Source organism: Eumetopias jubatus, unplaced genomic scaffold (genome assembly GCF_037043125.1).
Source record: "Eumetopias jubatus isolate StellerSeaLion01/CBP00866 unplaced genomic scaffold, mEumJub1_p1.0 scaffold_2, whole genome shotgun sequence".
Classification (NCBI taxonomy): domain Eukaryota; kingdom Metazoa; phylum Chordata; class Mammalia; order Carnivora; family Otariidae; genus Eumetopias; species Eumetopias jubatus.
In genome coordinates, this window is record NW_028274808.1 from 54,807,623 (window position 1) to 54,824,815 (window position 17,193).

At 36.7% G+C, this 17,193-nt stretch overlaps 1 pseudogene; it reads right to left on the reverse strand.

The window, feature by feature from the left end:
* Window positions 1–10,133: 10,133 nt before the first annotated feature.
* LOC114217454 (FACT complex subunit SSRP1-like) overlaps window positions 10,134–17,193 on the reverse strand; it is a 66,836-nt pseudogene continuing 59,776 nt past the window's right edge.

Below are 17,193 nucleotides of genomic sequence, written 5' to 3' on the forward strand. Positions count from 1 at the left end.
ATTCTAGAGAGAAAAACAACTTTAAGATCGTGACCTGAGCTCAGTCAGGTCACGATCTCAGGATCCTGGTATTGAGCCCAGCCAGGGGCTCCACCCTCAGCTGGGAGCCTGCTTAGGATTCTGTCTCTTCCTCTGCCCCTCCCTCTGCTCGGCTTTGTCTCTCTCTAAAATAAATAAATCAATCTTAAAAAAAAAAAAAAAGAAAAGATGTGGTTTCTACTGTTTAAGAAGTGTAGTGTCCAGGTGGGAATAGACGGAATAAAATCATAAAAATAAACAAGAATGTAATAATCTAAGATGTGCCACAAGGCTGGATGAAAAGGCCGAGGTTGATAAGGTAAGTTTGCCTGGAGTGGACGGCCATGAATTTTAATCTACAGACATTGAGAAGCTATTAAAAGTGTTTCAAAAAGAGTACAGTGATAAGGTTCTTAGAAATTAATTTTGCTGTCAAGTGCAGAGCACACTTTATTGAGCAACAATAAGAGGGAGAGAAATGGTCAGAAAGCTTCAATAACAGTTGTGGAGAAAGGAGATGAAAAGATAAAGATAGATATATATATTTAATTATATATTTATATATAGCTACACAAAATGTAGGGTCATTTGTTAATCATTTTATATTTCTCTTTGGCAAGTTACTTTTTTTTTTTTTTGATTAGAGGTTTTAAATAAACCTCTAAGCCTTTGAAGACATTTTATTGCCATTCTAGGAGAAGATTTGAAACCCACCACTGAGTCCCCATCCAGGAAACAGCACTGGCTCTACGGAAGCTCAAATGTGTGGGTCTACAAAGGTCTTGGTTTAGATGACTGCTAAAAAGTCCAGCTTGATATGCGTGAAGTGGTTAAGAACCATTCTGATACATCTAACACAGACTGAGATTTAGGAAGTTCGTTGTCTCACTCAGAAGACATCTGCCCAAATACAGCTAGCCCTTCATGAAACAAAACATATTAGATAAAATTCCCAGCCTTTTATAGAAACTAGTAATTTCAATCCAAAGTGAAGATTAGAACACTGATAGAGACTCTTCTTAGAAATTATAACATTGAGGGCGCCTGGGTGGCTCAGTTGGTTAGGCAACTGCCTTCGGCTCAGGTCATGATCCCGGAGTCCCGGGATCGAGTCCCGCATCGGGCTCCCTGCTCAGCAGCGAGTCTGCTTCTCCCTCTGACCTTCTCCCCCTCTCATGCTGTTTCTCTCTCTCTCTATCAAATAAATAAATAAAACCTTTTAAAAAATAAAAAAATAAAAAAAGAGAAATTATAACATTGATAAACACTGGAGTTCAATTAGTCTAAACCTTCAAATGTGTAAATTTTCTTTCTCCCAAGCACTTCAAAAAGCTTTTTTACTATGGAAATTTTTACACATAAAAAATAGGGAGACCAGTAGAATGAATCTCTGTGTATCCATTGCATAGCTTCAATACCTACCATTTTGTCAATCTTACTTATCTTCCAATTTTTGTGGGAAAATTTTTTTAAATTTTCAAAAATCAAACCTTAAACATCATATCCTTTCATCTGAAAATCCTTCAGACAGGAAAAAGGCTCTATTCTTCCATTTTACTTATCAGTTATTTTATTTTTATTTTATTTATTTGACAGAGAGAGAGAGAGAGCACAAGTAGGCAGAGTGGCAGGCAGAGGGAGAGGGAGAAGCAGGCTCCCCCACTGAGCAGGGAGCCCGACGCAGGGCTCGATCCCAGGACCCTGGGACCATGACCTGAGCCGAAGGCAGACACTTAACCGATTGAGCCGTCAAGGCACCCCATTTACTTATCAATTTTTAACACACATCTTAGGAATAATAAATCTTTGCCTATGATATAAGTAGGATTTTTAAAACATATTATGGTTTTTAAATGTTTATGTTTTTATTTTGGTCATGCAACACTTGTGTGTGTTTTCAAAATTATCATCCTTTCCCTTTTGTTGCTTCTTAGGCTATAAAGTAGTTTACCCATGTGTTTTTCTATTACCTGTATGGCTTCATATCCTACACTGGATCTGATTATTTTGGAATTTATTCTGTGAAAAAAATCCAGTCTTAAGTATTTGCATATGATTATCCACTGGACAATCGGGAATCCTTTTGATGAATTCTTTACCCTCAGGTTCATCCAACTTTATAGAACCCTTATTTCTGCCACTTTTCTTCGCTTAGTATCTTTCGTCGGTCACTATGCCATAAGACTTGATTATACAGGTCCCATATTAAGCAACTGGGATACAGAGAAAGGAGTAGCTGTAGATCTTATAATCCCTGTGGGGATATAGACAACTAGACAAGCAATTGTGATATGGCACACCAGGTCCTACAGTATGAACTACTTTGTGAGTACATAGACAGACTCAGCCTAGACCAGGGTGGGTGTGGGTGAGGAAAAGCTTCCAGAAGGATGTTTAATTTCACTAATTTTTTTTTTAAGATTTTATTTATTTTGAGAGAGAAAGAGAGTGCGCGTGTGCGCATGAGTTGGGGGAGGAGCAGAGGGACAAGCAGACTCCCTGCCGAGCTCCGGAGCCTGATGCGGGGCTCCATTCCAAGACCCTGAGATCATGACCTGAGCCGAAATCAAGAGTCACCTGCTTAACCTCCTGACCCACGCAGGTGCCCCCAATCTCACTAATTTTTAAGGATAAAAGTGGAAATAAATTAGGGAAAGTAGTATTGAGGTTGTAGGGAAAGGACTCTGGATTCCAGTAAAAGGAAGCAGCATGTATAAAGGGCAGAAACAAGAGACAGAATAATACCTTCAGAGAATTACCAGCACTTCCTTATAACTGTAGAGAACACAAGTCTAGAGACATAGCAGCTTATTTTTATGGAGAGTTTACTGTGTACCAGCCATTGGACTAAGGACTTTACAAGCATCACTTCTTTTCATCCCTACAAACATGCTAATGTGACAGTACTATTACATTCATTATTTTGCAGGATGTGAAATTGGGAACCAGAGACATGAAGTAACTTCCTAGAATCACAGAGCTAGTAGTGGTAGAGCCAGGATTTGAATCCACATTGTTTGGATCCAGGGCCCAAGTTCTTAATGGCTCCACTGTTTTATATTAGAGAATCTGGTGAGTCACCAAATGGTCTTCAGCAGAAGGATGTATTTAACTTTTTAGAGGTACCTCCGGAGGAGAATGTGTTAGAAAGGCCTTGATAGATGTGTGGAGATCATTTCGGAGCTTAATGCAGGCTGGATGGGAAATAATAGTTCTAGACTTCACCTGAGTGGTTGTAATGGGGGGGGTACAAGGATGAAGATATTAAAGAGGTGGGATTTACTCTCTCACTGGATGTGGAAAGGAAAACTGGAAAAATGGGTTTGGGCTTGGGCAGCTGAGTGGATTGGGGTTAATTACTGAATTAAGTAACTAATGAACTCATTAATTACTGAATAAGCCAACTGATGGTAATTTATAGAAAAAGCCACAACATAAAAGTTGGGGTATCTTGATGAAATGAATGGTCTATATGATTATTTGGGCAGCAGTTGGGAACCAATGTAGTTTAATTATAAGATGATAACATTTAGTACATAACTCTGTCAGGTAATGAAGTTGATTTTGGCCTGCGATGTTTTCCTCAACAGTGTTCATTACTAATAGAACATGTGGGCAATGACCAAACATGACCAAACACAGATGTCCACTAGAATTCCACAGCCTGCTGAACTGTGTTTTATAGGGCTAATCTCTTAAAGCATTTTTGGCTTATAATCCTTAATAAATAATACCTTTCCCTGGAGGATATCTAGTGAAAGATTGTTGGGGATTATTTTTGCAGAATTAGAATTGCCCAATATTTTCTTAATGTACTGTTTGACAAACATGTCAAAATAAAAATCAGCTTTTACAATTAGGCTAAAGAGGCAGTTTTTTTTAATTTAAAAAACTTGCTTTTCAGTCACCATTTACTGGCACTTACCAAATACGGTATTTGTTTGGAACATACTTTTCTTTGAACATTCATGTCTTCCTGACTCAGTCTAGACTGTTATAATTTGCTCCTTATTAGGCTTCTTGAGAAAATGTAGTGGGTAAAGAAGATAACTGTTCAGCTGTTTAATGTGCTTTCATATAGAACAGTAGTTCTAAACCGTTCTAAAATAAGGCTTCTTTATATTACTTTTTATAGTAATGCTCTAGGCATTTCAAGTTTTTTTTTTTAATTATACTGTACTTCATTATCGAGGTGTAACATTTTCTTAAATTTCATATCAGGGTTTCTGATCAATATGAAATAACCAGTGTTGCCCAGAGTCAATATAATTCCAACCTAAATTAAAGAAACATGACCTTAGGATTAGTCTGTGCTACTTCACCTTAGGTAAATGCAATATTTCAATTAAAAAATATTAACAATGATTCACCAGATTTTATTAGTTAGGATTCGATTCGGTTGAACTTAACAAGGCCCAAAATATCAGTGGCTTGAAATATGTTTCTTTCTCTTTAACCTAATATCCCAAAGTAAGGATTCTGGGGTTAATAGGACAACTCTGCTCCATGAAGTTCTAAGGAAAATATCCTCACTACACTACCATCCTTAGGAGTAGTAGGCTGATAATGGCCCCCAAAATATCACTTCCTAATACCTGAAACCTTAAATGTTACCTTATTTGGGAAAAGAATCTTTGCAAATGTGAATAGGTTAAGGATTTTGAGATGGACAGACATGTTGGAGGATTCATGTGGGTCCTAAATGCCATCACATGTGTCCTTATAAGTGAAGGCGGCAGAGGGAAATTTGACACACATATAGAGGGGAAGGTGATGCAAAAACAGAGCAGAGAGAGATCTGAAGATTCTGGTTTTAGAGATTAGAGTATTGTGGCCATAAGTCTAGGAACTCGATTCTAAAATTTGAATTCAAGGAACAGATCCTCCCCTAGAGCTTCTGGAAAGAGCATGGCTTCAAACACTCTGACTTGGGCCCAGTTATACTGAGTTTGGGCTTTTGAAATTCAGAACTGTGCAAGAATAAATTTCTCTTGCTTTAATTACTAAGTTTACAGTCATTTGTTGCATCTGGCACAGGACACTAACACACGAGGATATGGTATATATTCTCATGGTTCAAGATAGGCAAATATCTCACCTATGTTCTGAATGAGAATATGTAGACAGAAGGTATGTATTCATTCACTCACTTATCATTCAACCAATATATATAGAGAGCCTGTTATATGCCAGGCATTGTTCTGTTTGGGATACATCAATGAAAAATACAGACTCCTTTCTTTTTGGAACATTTATGCTAGCGTTGAAGATAAATAAACATAAAATAAGTAAATCCATATATTATGTTAAAAGTTTAAAGAATTCAATGGAAAAAAAGAAAAACTATAGAGCAGAATAAGGAGGATTAAGATGGCCATTCAGAAGTCAGGCAAGTTGCCATTTTAAATACATTGGTCATGGTAGGCCTTGTTTCATTGAGAAGGTGGGATTTGAGAAGTGACCTGAAGGTGTGAACATTAGCCAATAGCATATGTAAGGGAAGAGCTCTATAAGAAGAAGAAAGGACCAGAGTGGGAACTTTGAGGTATGAGAATACCTTCCATGTTTTGGAAACAACAAAGAGGCCAGTGTGATGGAGTACAGTGAAAATGGTGGATGAGGTCAAATAGGCAAGGAGAGAACAATCAAATAGGACCTTAAAAATTATAGTAAGATCTTTGATTATTTAAATGGAAGGTATGAGCTGAGAAGCAACATTATCTGATTTAACTATCAAAAGGATTATGATAGCTGCACTGTTGAGGACAGATTGTTGGGGGTCAGTGATAGACTCAGAAAGACCAATAGGAGATTTTTGTAATAATCCAGGCGAGATATAATAGTGGTTCATGTTAGAGTTGTAACAGTACACATGGAAATAGTTGGTTTCTGGATAAATCTTGACGATAGAACCAACATAATTTCTGAAAGATTGACTGTGAGGTCTGAGGGAAAAAAGAGGAATGAAAAATGATTCCAAAGACTTGAGGTTGACCAAATAAAAGGCTGGCAATATTATCAAGTCAGACAGGAATGCTGTAGATTAAGTGAGGGTTTGTTGGGATGGGGTGGGAGTGTCAGGGGAAGGCCAAGTTTTGAGCTGGTAGACACCTATGTGGAGATGTCGAGTAGGTATTTGAATATATGAATCTGGGAGAGAATCTGGAAGAGAGGTCTGAGATGGAGATATCCAAGAAGACTTTTTGCTCCCAGCAATAACAGACTACCTAATTTCAGGCCAATACACTTACCAAGAATAATTAGAAAATCTGGGCAAAATGTGAAAATAATTGTTTGTAGGTGCTCGTAAGCTACCAAACCAGCAACGATTTGAGAGGATTTCTTCAGACAGAATGAAATGATGCTGATAGATGCATGCAACTACATGATGGGGGGAAAAGCACAATAAAGGGTAAATACCTTAGTATCTCTAAATGAAAACTGTAAGAATTGTCTTTTGGATTTCAGGCATATGTAAAATTATGGTGTATATTAATAATTACATAAGAAAGATGAGTAATTGGAGTTATACTATGCTGAGGTGTTTGCAGTATCTGGAAGGTGGTGAAGTTACTAATTTATATCAGATATTAATAAGTCAAAAAGGCATGCTATAATCTCCAAACTAATCACTAAAGTGAGTGATTTATCACTAGAAGAAACAAAGCGAGACCTAAGAGGATATAAGACATTTGATTAATCATCTAGAAAGAAAGAGAAGAGGAAATGGAACGGAAAGCAGGCAGGGAGGCGAAAAAGAAAGCAAATGGTAAGATAGTTGATTGAAATCTCAATATATTAGAACTTACATTAAATATAATAAAGACTCTCATTAAAAGACAGGTATATCAGATTCTTTTAAAAAAGCCACCTATGTGCTACTGACAAGAGATATACCTTGAATATAAAAATGACAAAAGATTGAAAACAAAAGGAGGAAGAATCACACACAGTGCAAACTAACCAGAAGACAGCTGGTGCATCTAAACTAATACCAACCTTGATTTCAGGCAAGAAACATAACTAGAGATAGAGTAGGACATTGTGTAGTGATAAAAGTTCAGTCCAGCAAGATGATTTAAGAATTTTAAATTTGCATGTACTTAATACACATTGACAACACACAAAGCAAAAATTTCTAACATAATCCCCAATATAATTCTAAAAAATACATGAGTCCAAAAAAAAAAAAAAAACACTAATGGAAAGTAGAAAATATTTTACACTGAATAGTAATGAAGATATGATATATGAATACCTTGTGGGGAACTGAGACAGAAATTTATAGCTCTCAATTTATATATTAGAAAAAAAGACTAATAATAAATTATTTCAAGTGTCTGTCTCCAGAGGTTGTTTAAAGAATAACAAGTTAAACATAAATAAAGCTGAAGATAGAAAATGATCAAAAGAACAGAATCCATGAAATAATTTCTTTTTGAAAAGAAAATAAAATGGATAAACATCTGGAAATATTGATAAAGGAAGAAAAAGAATTACTAATGTTGGAATGATCACCACATGTTCTATAAACATTATAATGGCCATAAGAGGACAAACATTTCTATTGCAATAAATTCTAAAATTTGGGTGAAATGTCAAGAATGCGAGGTCCTTAGTAAGGAGGGGTCTGAGAGTTGCCCACCAGAACCCTTCTGTTCACCAGCCATTGACCAGATCTATAGACTGTAAGGAAGGTGACCACATCTATAGACTGCAAGGAAGATTGAAATTTAATCCTCAGTTTCACTGGCTCTATCCCCATCTTTTTATTATAGTATTTTTTAATTACTAAGGAGGAAGCAGATAGAAATTTAAGTGGGGAGCCCTCGAATTCTCTGATACACGAACATTTTTTCAACTACTACAGTTTTAAATCTTGGAGGGACTATGGACATTTATTTAGCTTTCTGGTATCAATTGATAATTCAGCTAAACTGAGATGGCTTTAATAATTTAAAATAAAGTAGAGGTGAAGGGAATTAACATTTATTGAGAGACTATCATAGATCAATCCTTTGATAAATTGTCTCATTAAACTTTTAATTATCCCATCAGGCAGGAATTATCATGCTTATTTTATTGGTGGGTAAACTGAAACTCAGACTGGTTAATAATTACTTGAATTTATATAGCTAATAAAACCAGACATAAAGTTGGGTCAATCTAGGAATAAGACTGAACACACTATTTCCACAGCCTTTAAATGTATTGGAAATATATAGATTTTTAATTCTGAAATAAGCCCTGTCCTCTAGCAGTGTGAATTAATCTCCCTTTTTTTTTGCTCCCCTGGCATTTCATATGTTTGTGCTATAACATTTATCACACGAGTTTTTAATGTATATTTATTTATCTATGCTAAGTCTCTTTTCCATGACTTTCACCCTTCCATAAGTGTTCCAGGAACTCTTTAGGAACTATGATTTATCTTGTTCATTTTTGTGTCCTATTTTCGACCCAGAGGGGCACAGAGGTAGTGTTGTTGAATAAATGAATGAATAAATGAACTTTAAAACCCATTAAAAGTTTAAAAAGGACACAGAAGGCACTAACTGTTCAGAAAAAGATTGACATATCAGGCTACATTAAAATTAGAAAATTTCAGAGAAATTGCTTCCAATTTCATTCTTACAATTAAGAAAGTATTACAGAAATTTCCAGATATTTTCCAGACATTCCTGAAATGTTTTAACTGTTTCAATGTCTTGACAGAAATTCATGTTGCTTTAAGAATACCTGTGCAGTAATTAAGACTTAACCCAGACAAAATGTTTAATTAATTGCAAAATGATAGATTCCATTACAAGGACAGCATTTCTTTTGCCGCAAATTCCGCATGAAATTGTTTCCTTGGTCTGAAAAGAATTTATTCATTCCTACTGGGACATCATTACCATTTTAATTTAAGTCAATATGCCTTTAATTTTATTAATACTCCCATTGTCACGATCCCTTCTTTCAGTTTGCTTTTATTTCAGAAAAAAATACTAGTTCTTAGTGTAAGAAACATGTTTTATTTTTTTGTGATAGAAATTTAAAGCATTTATTAGAATTATTAGCTATTATGTGACCATTTAGTAATTTATGACTATTCCTGTTACAAAATTTAAACTTTGCTGTCTTAAATTTGCGAGTGGAAGAGTAGCTTCAGAAACGTAGGCATCTGTTCTCTGAATTCCAACGCATGGACCTTAGTTGGTTTTAACAAAACTAGTTAAATAACAATATTTTCGATTTTTGACTTGGGAAAAGAGGAACGAAAAGAAAGACTATTTTTTGAGTCATGAGAGCTTTCCCATAGTTATTTTGTTAGTCACCAGAGCAGTTTGACTGTAGGCGCTGTAACCAGATTGCCAAGATGAAAATGTTAAGGCTCAGAAGATTTCAGTTTCTTGCCCAAAGTCATAAGCTATTAAGGAGTAGAGCCTGATATTAAATCCTTAGATGTGTTGCCTCAAAGCTCACGAATCTGCTTTTGTCAAGGTCATCATTAATTAACCTTCATTTGCCATCATCTGCCTTTCTCTACCAACTGGTCGTATTTGGCACAATTGTTCACCTCTTCCTTCTTCTTTCCCAAAGTCATTTCCCTCTATTAAATGCTGATTTTTACAGACCAGAAATACAAAATAAAGTAGAAATAGCCCCCAGTTAGAAGCTACAGGACTGATAACACCTGACTCCTGCTGCAGCACCTTGAGCATATTCTTAAGGCTGGGGAATTAGGAGGATTTTGAACCTGCATTAACCTGCCTCCCCCGCAATCTCTCCCCGAGTTATAAAGAGTCATCGATGTGAAGCGCAGATAAGACACCTCTCTTGCTGCACCAGTGAAGGGCATATCATCAGAAGAACTTGTTTGGATGGCACATAACCCAAGGATGACATTTCACATGAGGAGAAACTGGTACCAAAACGTGGATGGGGAGACTAAGGTGTGACAGGGCAAGAGCTAGGACGGAACATTTTCCTCTCTCTGCTTACAGGACCCTGTCAGGAGTCCTCCGAGCCGTGGAAGTACCAGCTAGTTTCTCTTCTTTAGGGTCCTTATCCTGCTTTCTCTTCCTTTTTTTTTTTTTTTTTTGCTCTTGTTCTTTCCTAAAAAGTTGTCATCACAGGACACAGGCTATTTCCTTGAAGCCCTCACTTAGCTGCCTTGGGAATGACTTGGATAATGAGCCCCTGGAAGGCATTGATTTCTCTCCCATCTTTTTCTTTGACTTGTCTCTCTTAGAAGACTCACCATGGACTCCTTTTTATTCTTTCATGGCTTTTTCATATTCCTTCCTGGTATCCTCAGCCTTGCAATGTCATTCCTCTTTCTTCTCTTTGGACATTCCCTTCCAGGTCTTGTTTGCCTTCTTGGAAAGATCCATAATACTGATGCTAAGGTGCTCTGACGTGGTCTTTTCTCAGCCAGCATTGAGCCATGGCATCTGTGCATAAATATGTCCCTTAGGGGCCTAGAGGTCTTTGCCCTTCTCCATCTCCACAGGCTTCTTGCAACCCTTATGAACCTTGATCTTTTTGAGGTGTTTCCTCTTCTTTTCATTCCAGTCACTGTCATCCTCATTACTGGAGGAACTCGCAGAGGCATTGCTGTCAAACATCTCTGCCATTTCTTCCTCCTCTTCACCTGATTTGAATGCCTTATTGGTTCCTTCTCCTGAGTCCTCTCTGTTGTTGATGGCATTCTATAAGTAGGCATCCTTTATCAGCTCCAAGTGGGCAGCACGCTCATCTTTTGATTTATCCTCTCTTTCAATATTTCATTTTTGACGTTGAACATTCTGCATTAAGAAAATCGGTTTCCCAGACATCAGCCTCTTGATGCTTCTGACAGTGTACTGAGTGCCCTGCTTGGTCTCAATGTCAAAGTCAAAGGAGCAAGAGGTGAGGTCACAGGTCCAGTTGACAAGAGAGATCTTGTGAGAGCAGATGTGCATGTGTGGCTTGTAAGCCTGGATAAAACCTCACTCCAGCAGATACAGTAGGCTTGATCTTGCCTTCTAGGAGCAGGTGATGCTCCAGGCCCCTGAGTGCCTTTGGAAGTTACTGGGAACTGTAAGCTTGTGGTTCATTAGTGTTTTCATGACCCAATTAACCATCTCTTGGAGAGATGTTGGCACATTCTTGGTGATGTGTCTGTCAAAGTGCTTCTCCATCTCTTCCTCATTCATCATGGGAGTCAAAAAAATGTCCTTGAGGAGCGTGGGTGGCCAGGACTGTCAAGCGTTGGAATCTTGATTTCAGCTCAGGTTATGATCTCAGGATTGTGAGATCAAACCCCACATCAGGCTCTGCGCTCAGTGGGGAGTCTGTTTAAGGATTCTCTCTCTCTCCCTCTCTCTCTGCCCCTCCCCCCACTTGCACTCTCGAGTGCTCTCTTTCTCTCTAAAAATAAATTAATACATCTTAAAAAGAAAGAAAGAAAGAAAGAAAGAAAGAAAGAAAGAAAGAAAGAAAGAAAGAAAGAAAGAAAGAAAGAAAGAAGACATCCTTGTTCTTGGAGAAAAGGAGAACCAGGAAGTGGCAATAGGTTTGGTCCTGCCTGTTGGGAAGATCCAAGCTGACCACAAAGAACATCTGGTGCTGATCCTTGTAGGGCAGCAAAAAGAGATTAAGTATCTTGGTATAGGGGATCTTACAGTCAAAGGTCTTGCTGTGCAGGTGCAGAAAGTTGAGGTAGATCCAAATGTTCTCAAAACCATAAGAAGTCAGACATTGCAGTTTCTGGAAAATGCATCTCCAGGCCTCCAGGATTTTGGACATCTTAACAGGTACTGGGCAAAGTCCTCAACCAGGTCCACATCATCCTCTAGAGTGAAACATAGACGTGCACCTCCATGAGAGAGACTTTGGAATCAACATTCTGGTGGAATTTGGTGTCACCTCATTCTTGCCTGTGGTGCTCTTGGACAAGCTGCTGAGGGGTATTTCAAAAAGCAGCCGGTTACCAATGTCAAAGGAAAACAGCAGTCCACCAAACTTCACTGTCCCTCACTTTTAGCCCTTCATACATAGGATCTTCTCTATTAGCTCAAAACAATAGTGAGTTTTAAAGGAATCAGAGTTTCTTAAATCTGGATTCTCATAAGCCATCATACTTGTAGACGTGGCTGTTCTTTGTGAGAAATTTAAGTCTCTGATCCAGAACTACACTGCATTAGATGACTTCCATTAGCACTCTAGCCTGGATGTTGTCCATTTTGCCTGTCTTGCTACTCTTAAAGATTGCACCCAGGTGGCTCAACCTCAGCCAATTATCATTCATGGGGCCTTTCACCTTCTGATAGATAGATACCTTGAACTCCAGAGTTTCCGCTATGAGAATAAAGATTTGTCTTAATTGTTCCCCACTGTTTTCTCAATAGAGCATAGAGCCCGTTTTGCACTTAGTAAATATTTGTGGAATAAATGAAAGAATTAAGGAATGTAGGCCTTTCATAGTACAGCTTGGCATGGCCCACGTGTGGGTTTATGTCACAGCTGTGTCTGTATAAACATCAACAGTACCTCACTAATGATAAATATTGTTTCTAGAAATGACACCGATGTTTACCCCATCACTTACATAAAAAAACTAGGGGCTTCCTGTTTCTGGTTCCACACATAAAGAGCTTGGAAGGTGCCACTTAATCTTAATAACAAGTAGGACAGTGAACAGACAGAAAAATCAACAACTCTTCTAGGATCCAAAGGAGAAATGAGAACATAAGGCAAACCAAGGCCCTCGAGTTTGGACAGACAGGTGACTATTCATAGTCTCAGTTTACTGGAGCAGGGACCTCATGTGTGGAAATTGTCATGTGAACCACGTATTACTGGAGCCTAACTGCCTTAGAAGAAGGGAAAACTAAACTCAATCACTCTAACTTTTCATGTGGATGAAGGGAAATCTCCAACCCACTGTAGATGTCCTTTACCACCAAAGGAGGGAGGAAAAAACTAAGAAACACTTGTGAACTTCATAGTCCAGAGGCATATAGGCTTATTAAAAGACTGAGACCTAATCATATGACTATAGAACACTTTCTGTTCCCCACATCTCACCACCACATTAGTAAAGACATATTTGTAGCAGTTCCTTTTACCAAAGTACATATAGTGTGTGGCTATTAGGAAAAAATTACATGGCATTCCAAAAGGAACCCCCACCCCCTGCAATATGAAAAGATGGAACAAGCGTCAGAACCAGACATGGCAGGGATGTTGGATTTATCATACCAGGAATTTAAAACAACAATGATTCATATGCTGAGGGCTCTAATGGATGAAGTAGACAGCATACAAGAACAAATGGCAATTGTAATTAGAGAGATGGAAATCCTAAAAAGAACCAAAGAGAAATGCTAGAGATAAAAAACAAAAACAAAAAAATAAAAAACAGAAACCCTATGAATAATGAATAATGCTTTTAATAGGCTTATTAGTAGACTGGAAAAGACAGGAAAGAATCTCTCAACTTAAGGATATGTCCATAGAAACCTCCAAAACTGAAAAGTAATGAGACAAAGACTGCAGGGAAGAGAAAAGAATATCAAAGACTGAGGGACAACTATAAAAGGTGTGACATATGTGTAATGGGGATTCCAAAAGGAGAAGAAAAATAGAAAGGAACAAATAAATATTTGAAACAGTAATGACTGAGAATTTCTCCAAGTTAATGTCAGACAGCAAACCATAGATCCAGAAATTCAGAGAACATCACGCAGGATAGATGTCAAAAAAAAAACCTACACCAGACATATAATTTTTTGAACTCTAGAAAATCAAAGATAAAGAACAAATTCTGGAAGAAGGCAAAGATACACCCTACCTGTAGAAGAACAAAGATGAGAATTATATCTGCCTTCTTAAAAACCATTCAAGTGAGAAGAGAATGGAGTGAAATATTTAGTGTCAAGAGAAATAAACCACCAACTAGAATTTTCTACCCTGAAAAATTGTTCTTCAAAAAGAAGGGAGAACTAAAGCCTTTCTCACACAAACAAAAATCGAGGGAATTTATTGCCAGTAGAGTTGCATTGCACGAAATGTTAAAAGAAGTTCTTTACAGAGGAGGGAAATAATATAGGTCAGAAACTCAGATCTACATAAAGAAGGGAAGGAAGAGCGCTGAAGAAGAGATAGTAAAGTTTAAAACTTTTAATTTTCTTATTCTTAATTGATATAACAGATAACAGTTTGTTCAAAATAATAATAGTAACTGCATTTTTAACAGTTTAATTGAGAAACAATTTGACAAACATCATTGTATATGTTTGAGGTGTACCGCATGATGGTTTGATTTATATATATTGTGAAATGGTTAACACAATAGGTTTAGTTAATATCCATCATTTCATACAGATACAATAAAAAGAAAAGAGATTCTCCTTGTGATGAGAACCCTTAGAATCTACTGTATTAACAACTCTTCTATATATCATACAGCTCTATTAGTCATTATGTTGTACATTACATCCCTAGTACTTATTTGTCTCATCCCTGGAAGTTTGTATATTTCCACTACATTTCTCCAAATTCTCCACCCTCCACACCCTGCTTCTGGTAACCACAAATCTGATGTCTTTTTTCTGACTTTGGTGTTTTTTGCTTTGTTGTATTTTGTTTTGTTTTTAGATTCCACATGTAAGTGACATCATACAGTATTTGTCTTTCCTTGACCTATTTCATTTAGCATAATGCCTTTAAGCCTATCCATGTTGTTGCAGATGGTAGGATTTTTCTCATTTTTTATGGCTGAATAATATCCCATCGTGTGTATGTGTGTGTGTGTGTGTGTGTGTGTGTTGTTGTAAATAATGCTGCTATGAACATGGGGGTTCAAACATCTTTTCAAATTTATGTTTTGGTTTCCTTTACATCCTTAGAAGTGGAATTGCTGGATCATATGGTAGATCTATTTTTAATTTTTTGAGTATCCTCCATACTGTTTTTCCATCATGGCTGTGTCAATTTACAATCCCATCAACAAATGCAAAAGGGGTTTCCTTTTCTCCACAGCCATGCCAGCATTTGTTCTCTCTTGTCTTTTGGATGATGGCCATTCTAACAGGCAGGTGGTGATAGCTCCTTGTGCTTTTAATTTGCATTTCCATAACGACTAGTGCTGATGAATATCTTTTCATGTACCTGTTGACTATTCACATATCTTCTTTGGAAAAATATCTATTCAGGTCCTTTGCTCTTTTTGAATTGGATTATTACTGTTGTTATTGTTATCAAATTTGCTATACAGTTGTATGAGTTCTTTGCATTTTTTGGATATTAACCCCTTATCAGATATATGATTTGCAAATATGTTTTTCCCATTCCATTTGTTGTCTTTCATTTTGTTGTTGATGGTTTCTTTTGTTGCGCAGAAGCTTTTTAGTTTGATGTGGTCCCACTTGTTTACTTTGATTTTGGTGCTTGTGTTTTATGTGTGATTTCCAAAAAATTATTACCAAGATCCAGGCCAAGGAGATTTTTTTTTCCTGGTTTCTTCTAGGAGTTTTATGGTTTCAGGTCCTACATTTAAGCCTTTAATAATCTAATTGAGCCAATTTTTGTGAGTGGTGTAAGATAGGGATCAACTTTCATCCTTTTACATGTGACTACCCAATTTTCCCAACACCATTTATTAAAGACCCTGTTTTTTCTCCATTGAATATTCTCGGTTCTTTTATCAAAAGTGAGTTAAAGTGTAAATGTTTGGATTTGTTTCTGGGCTTTTGATTCTGTCCTCTTCATCTATTTGTCTGTTTTTATGCCAGTACCATACTGTTTTAATTCCTGTAGTTTTATAGTATAGCTTGAAATCAGGAGGTGTGATGCCTGCTTCATCGTTCTCCTTCAGGACTTCTGTTATTCAGGGTTTTCTGTGGTTCCACATAACTTTTAGGAGTATTTTTTTTTATTTCTGTAAGAAATGCCACTGGAGTCTTGATAGGGATTGCATTGAATCTATAGACATTTTAGCAATATTCAATATTACTTTTTCCAGTGCATGAGCATGGGATATCTTTCCATTTATTTGTGTCTCCTTCAGTTTCTTTCATCAATATTTATTAAATATTTTTCTATGTCTATTGAGATGATCATATGATTCTTTTTTTCAGAAACAATGTATTTGACTATATGTGCTTATGTATATGCCATATATATGCATATATATTTATATACATGCTTCCATATGCTATAATCAGGTAAATTAATGACAACAATGATTCAAGGCATGGGAGAGAGGAATTAGGTTTCTTTCATTATTAAAAGGTGCTCACACTGTCCATGAAGTGGTATAGTGTTATTAGAAAGCACACCTAGGCTCATAATAAATATATATTGGAAACTCTAGAACAACCACTAAAAAAAGTTTTAAAAAATAGTATAACTGATATGCCAAGAAAGGAGAAAAAATGGAATTATGTAAAATGTTCAATTAAAAGGCAGAAAAAGAGTAGGAGACAAAAAGTAACAAAGAACAGAGACAACAAATAGAAAACAGTAATAAATATGATAAATATTAATCCAACTATATCAATAGTCACCTTAAATATCAATGGTTTAAATTGAACAATTAAGACAGAGACTGTCAGAGTGGATGAAAAAACAAGATCCAAATATATGTTGTGTATAAGAAGCCCACATATAAAGACACAAAGACTAAAAGTAAGTGAATGAAGAAACATATACCATGATTACTCTAATTTTTAAAAGAGCAGTTGCTCTATTAATTGCACACAAAGAAAAATTTCAAAGCAGGGAAGTTTACTGGCAATAAAGAAGGGCATTACAAAATGATAAGGGGATCAATTCTCCAAGAGGACATAATGACTTTTAACATGTATGTGCCTAATGATGGAGCATCAGACTATATGAGGAAGAACTGCAAGGAGAAATAGATGAGTCCACATCAGAGTTGAAGACTTTAATACCCCTCTATCAGAAATGGGCAGATACAGTGGGAAGAAAATCTATAAGGACGGAGTTGAACTCAGCAACACCATCAATCAACTGGCTATAGTGGACACCTACAGACTACTTCATCAAACAACAGAACAGACATTCCTCTTAAGCTCACATGAAGCATTCAACCAAGACAAACCACATTCTGGAAGATAAATACACCTTAGCAAATCTGAAAAAAAATAGAAATCATACAATGTCTGCTCTCAGACCACAATG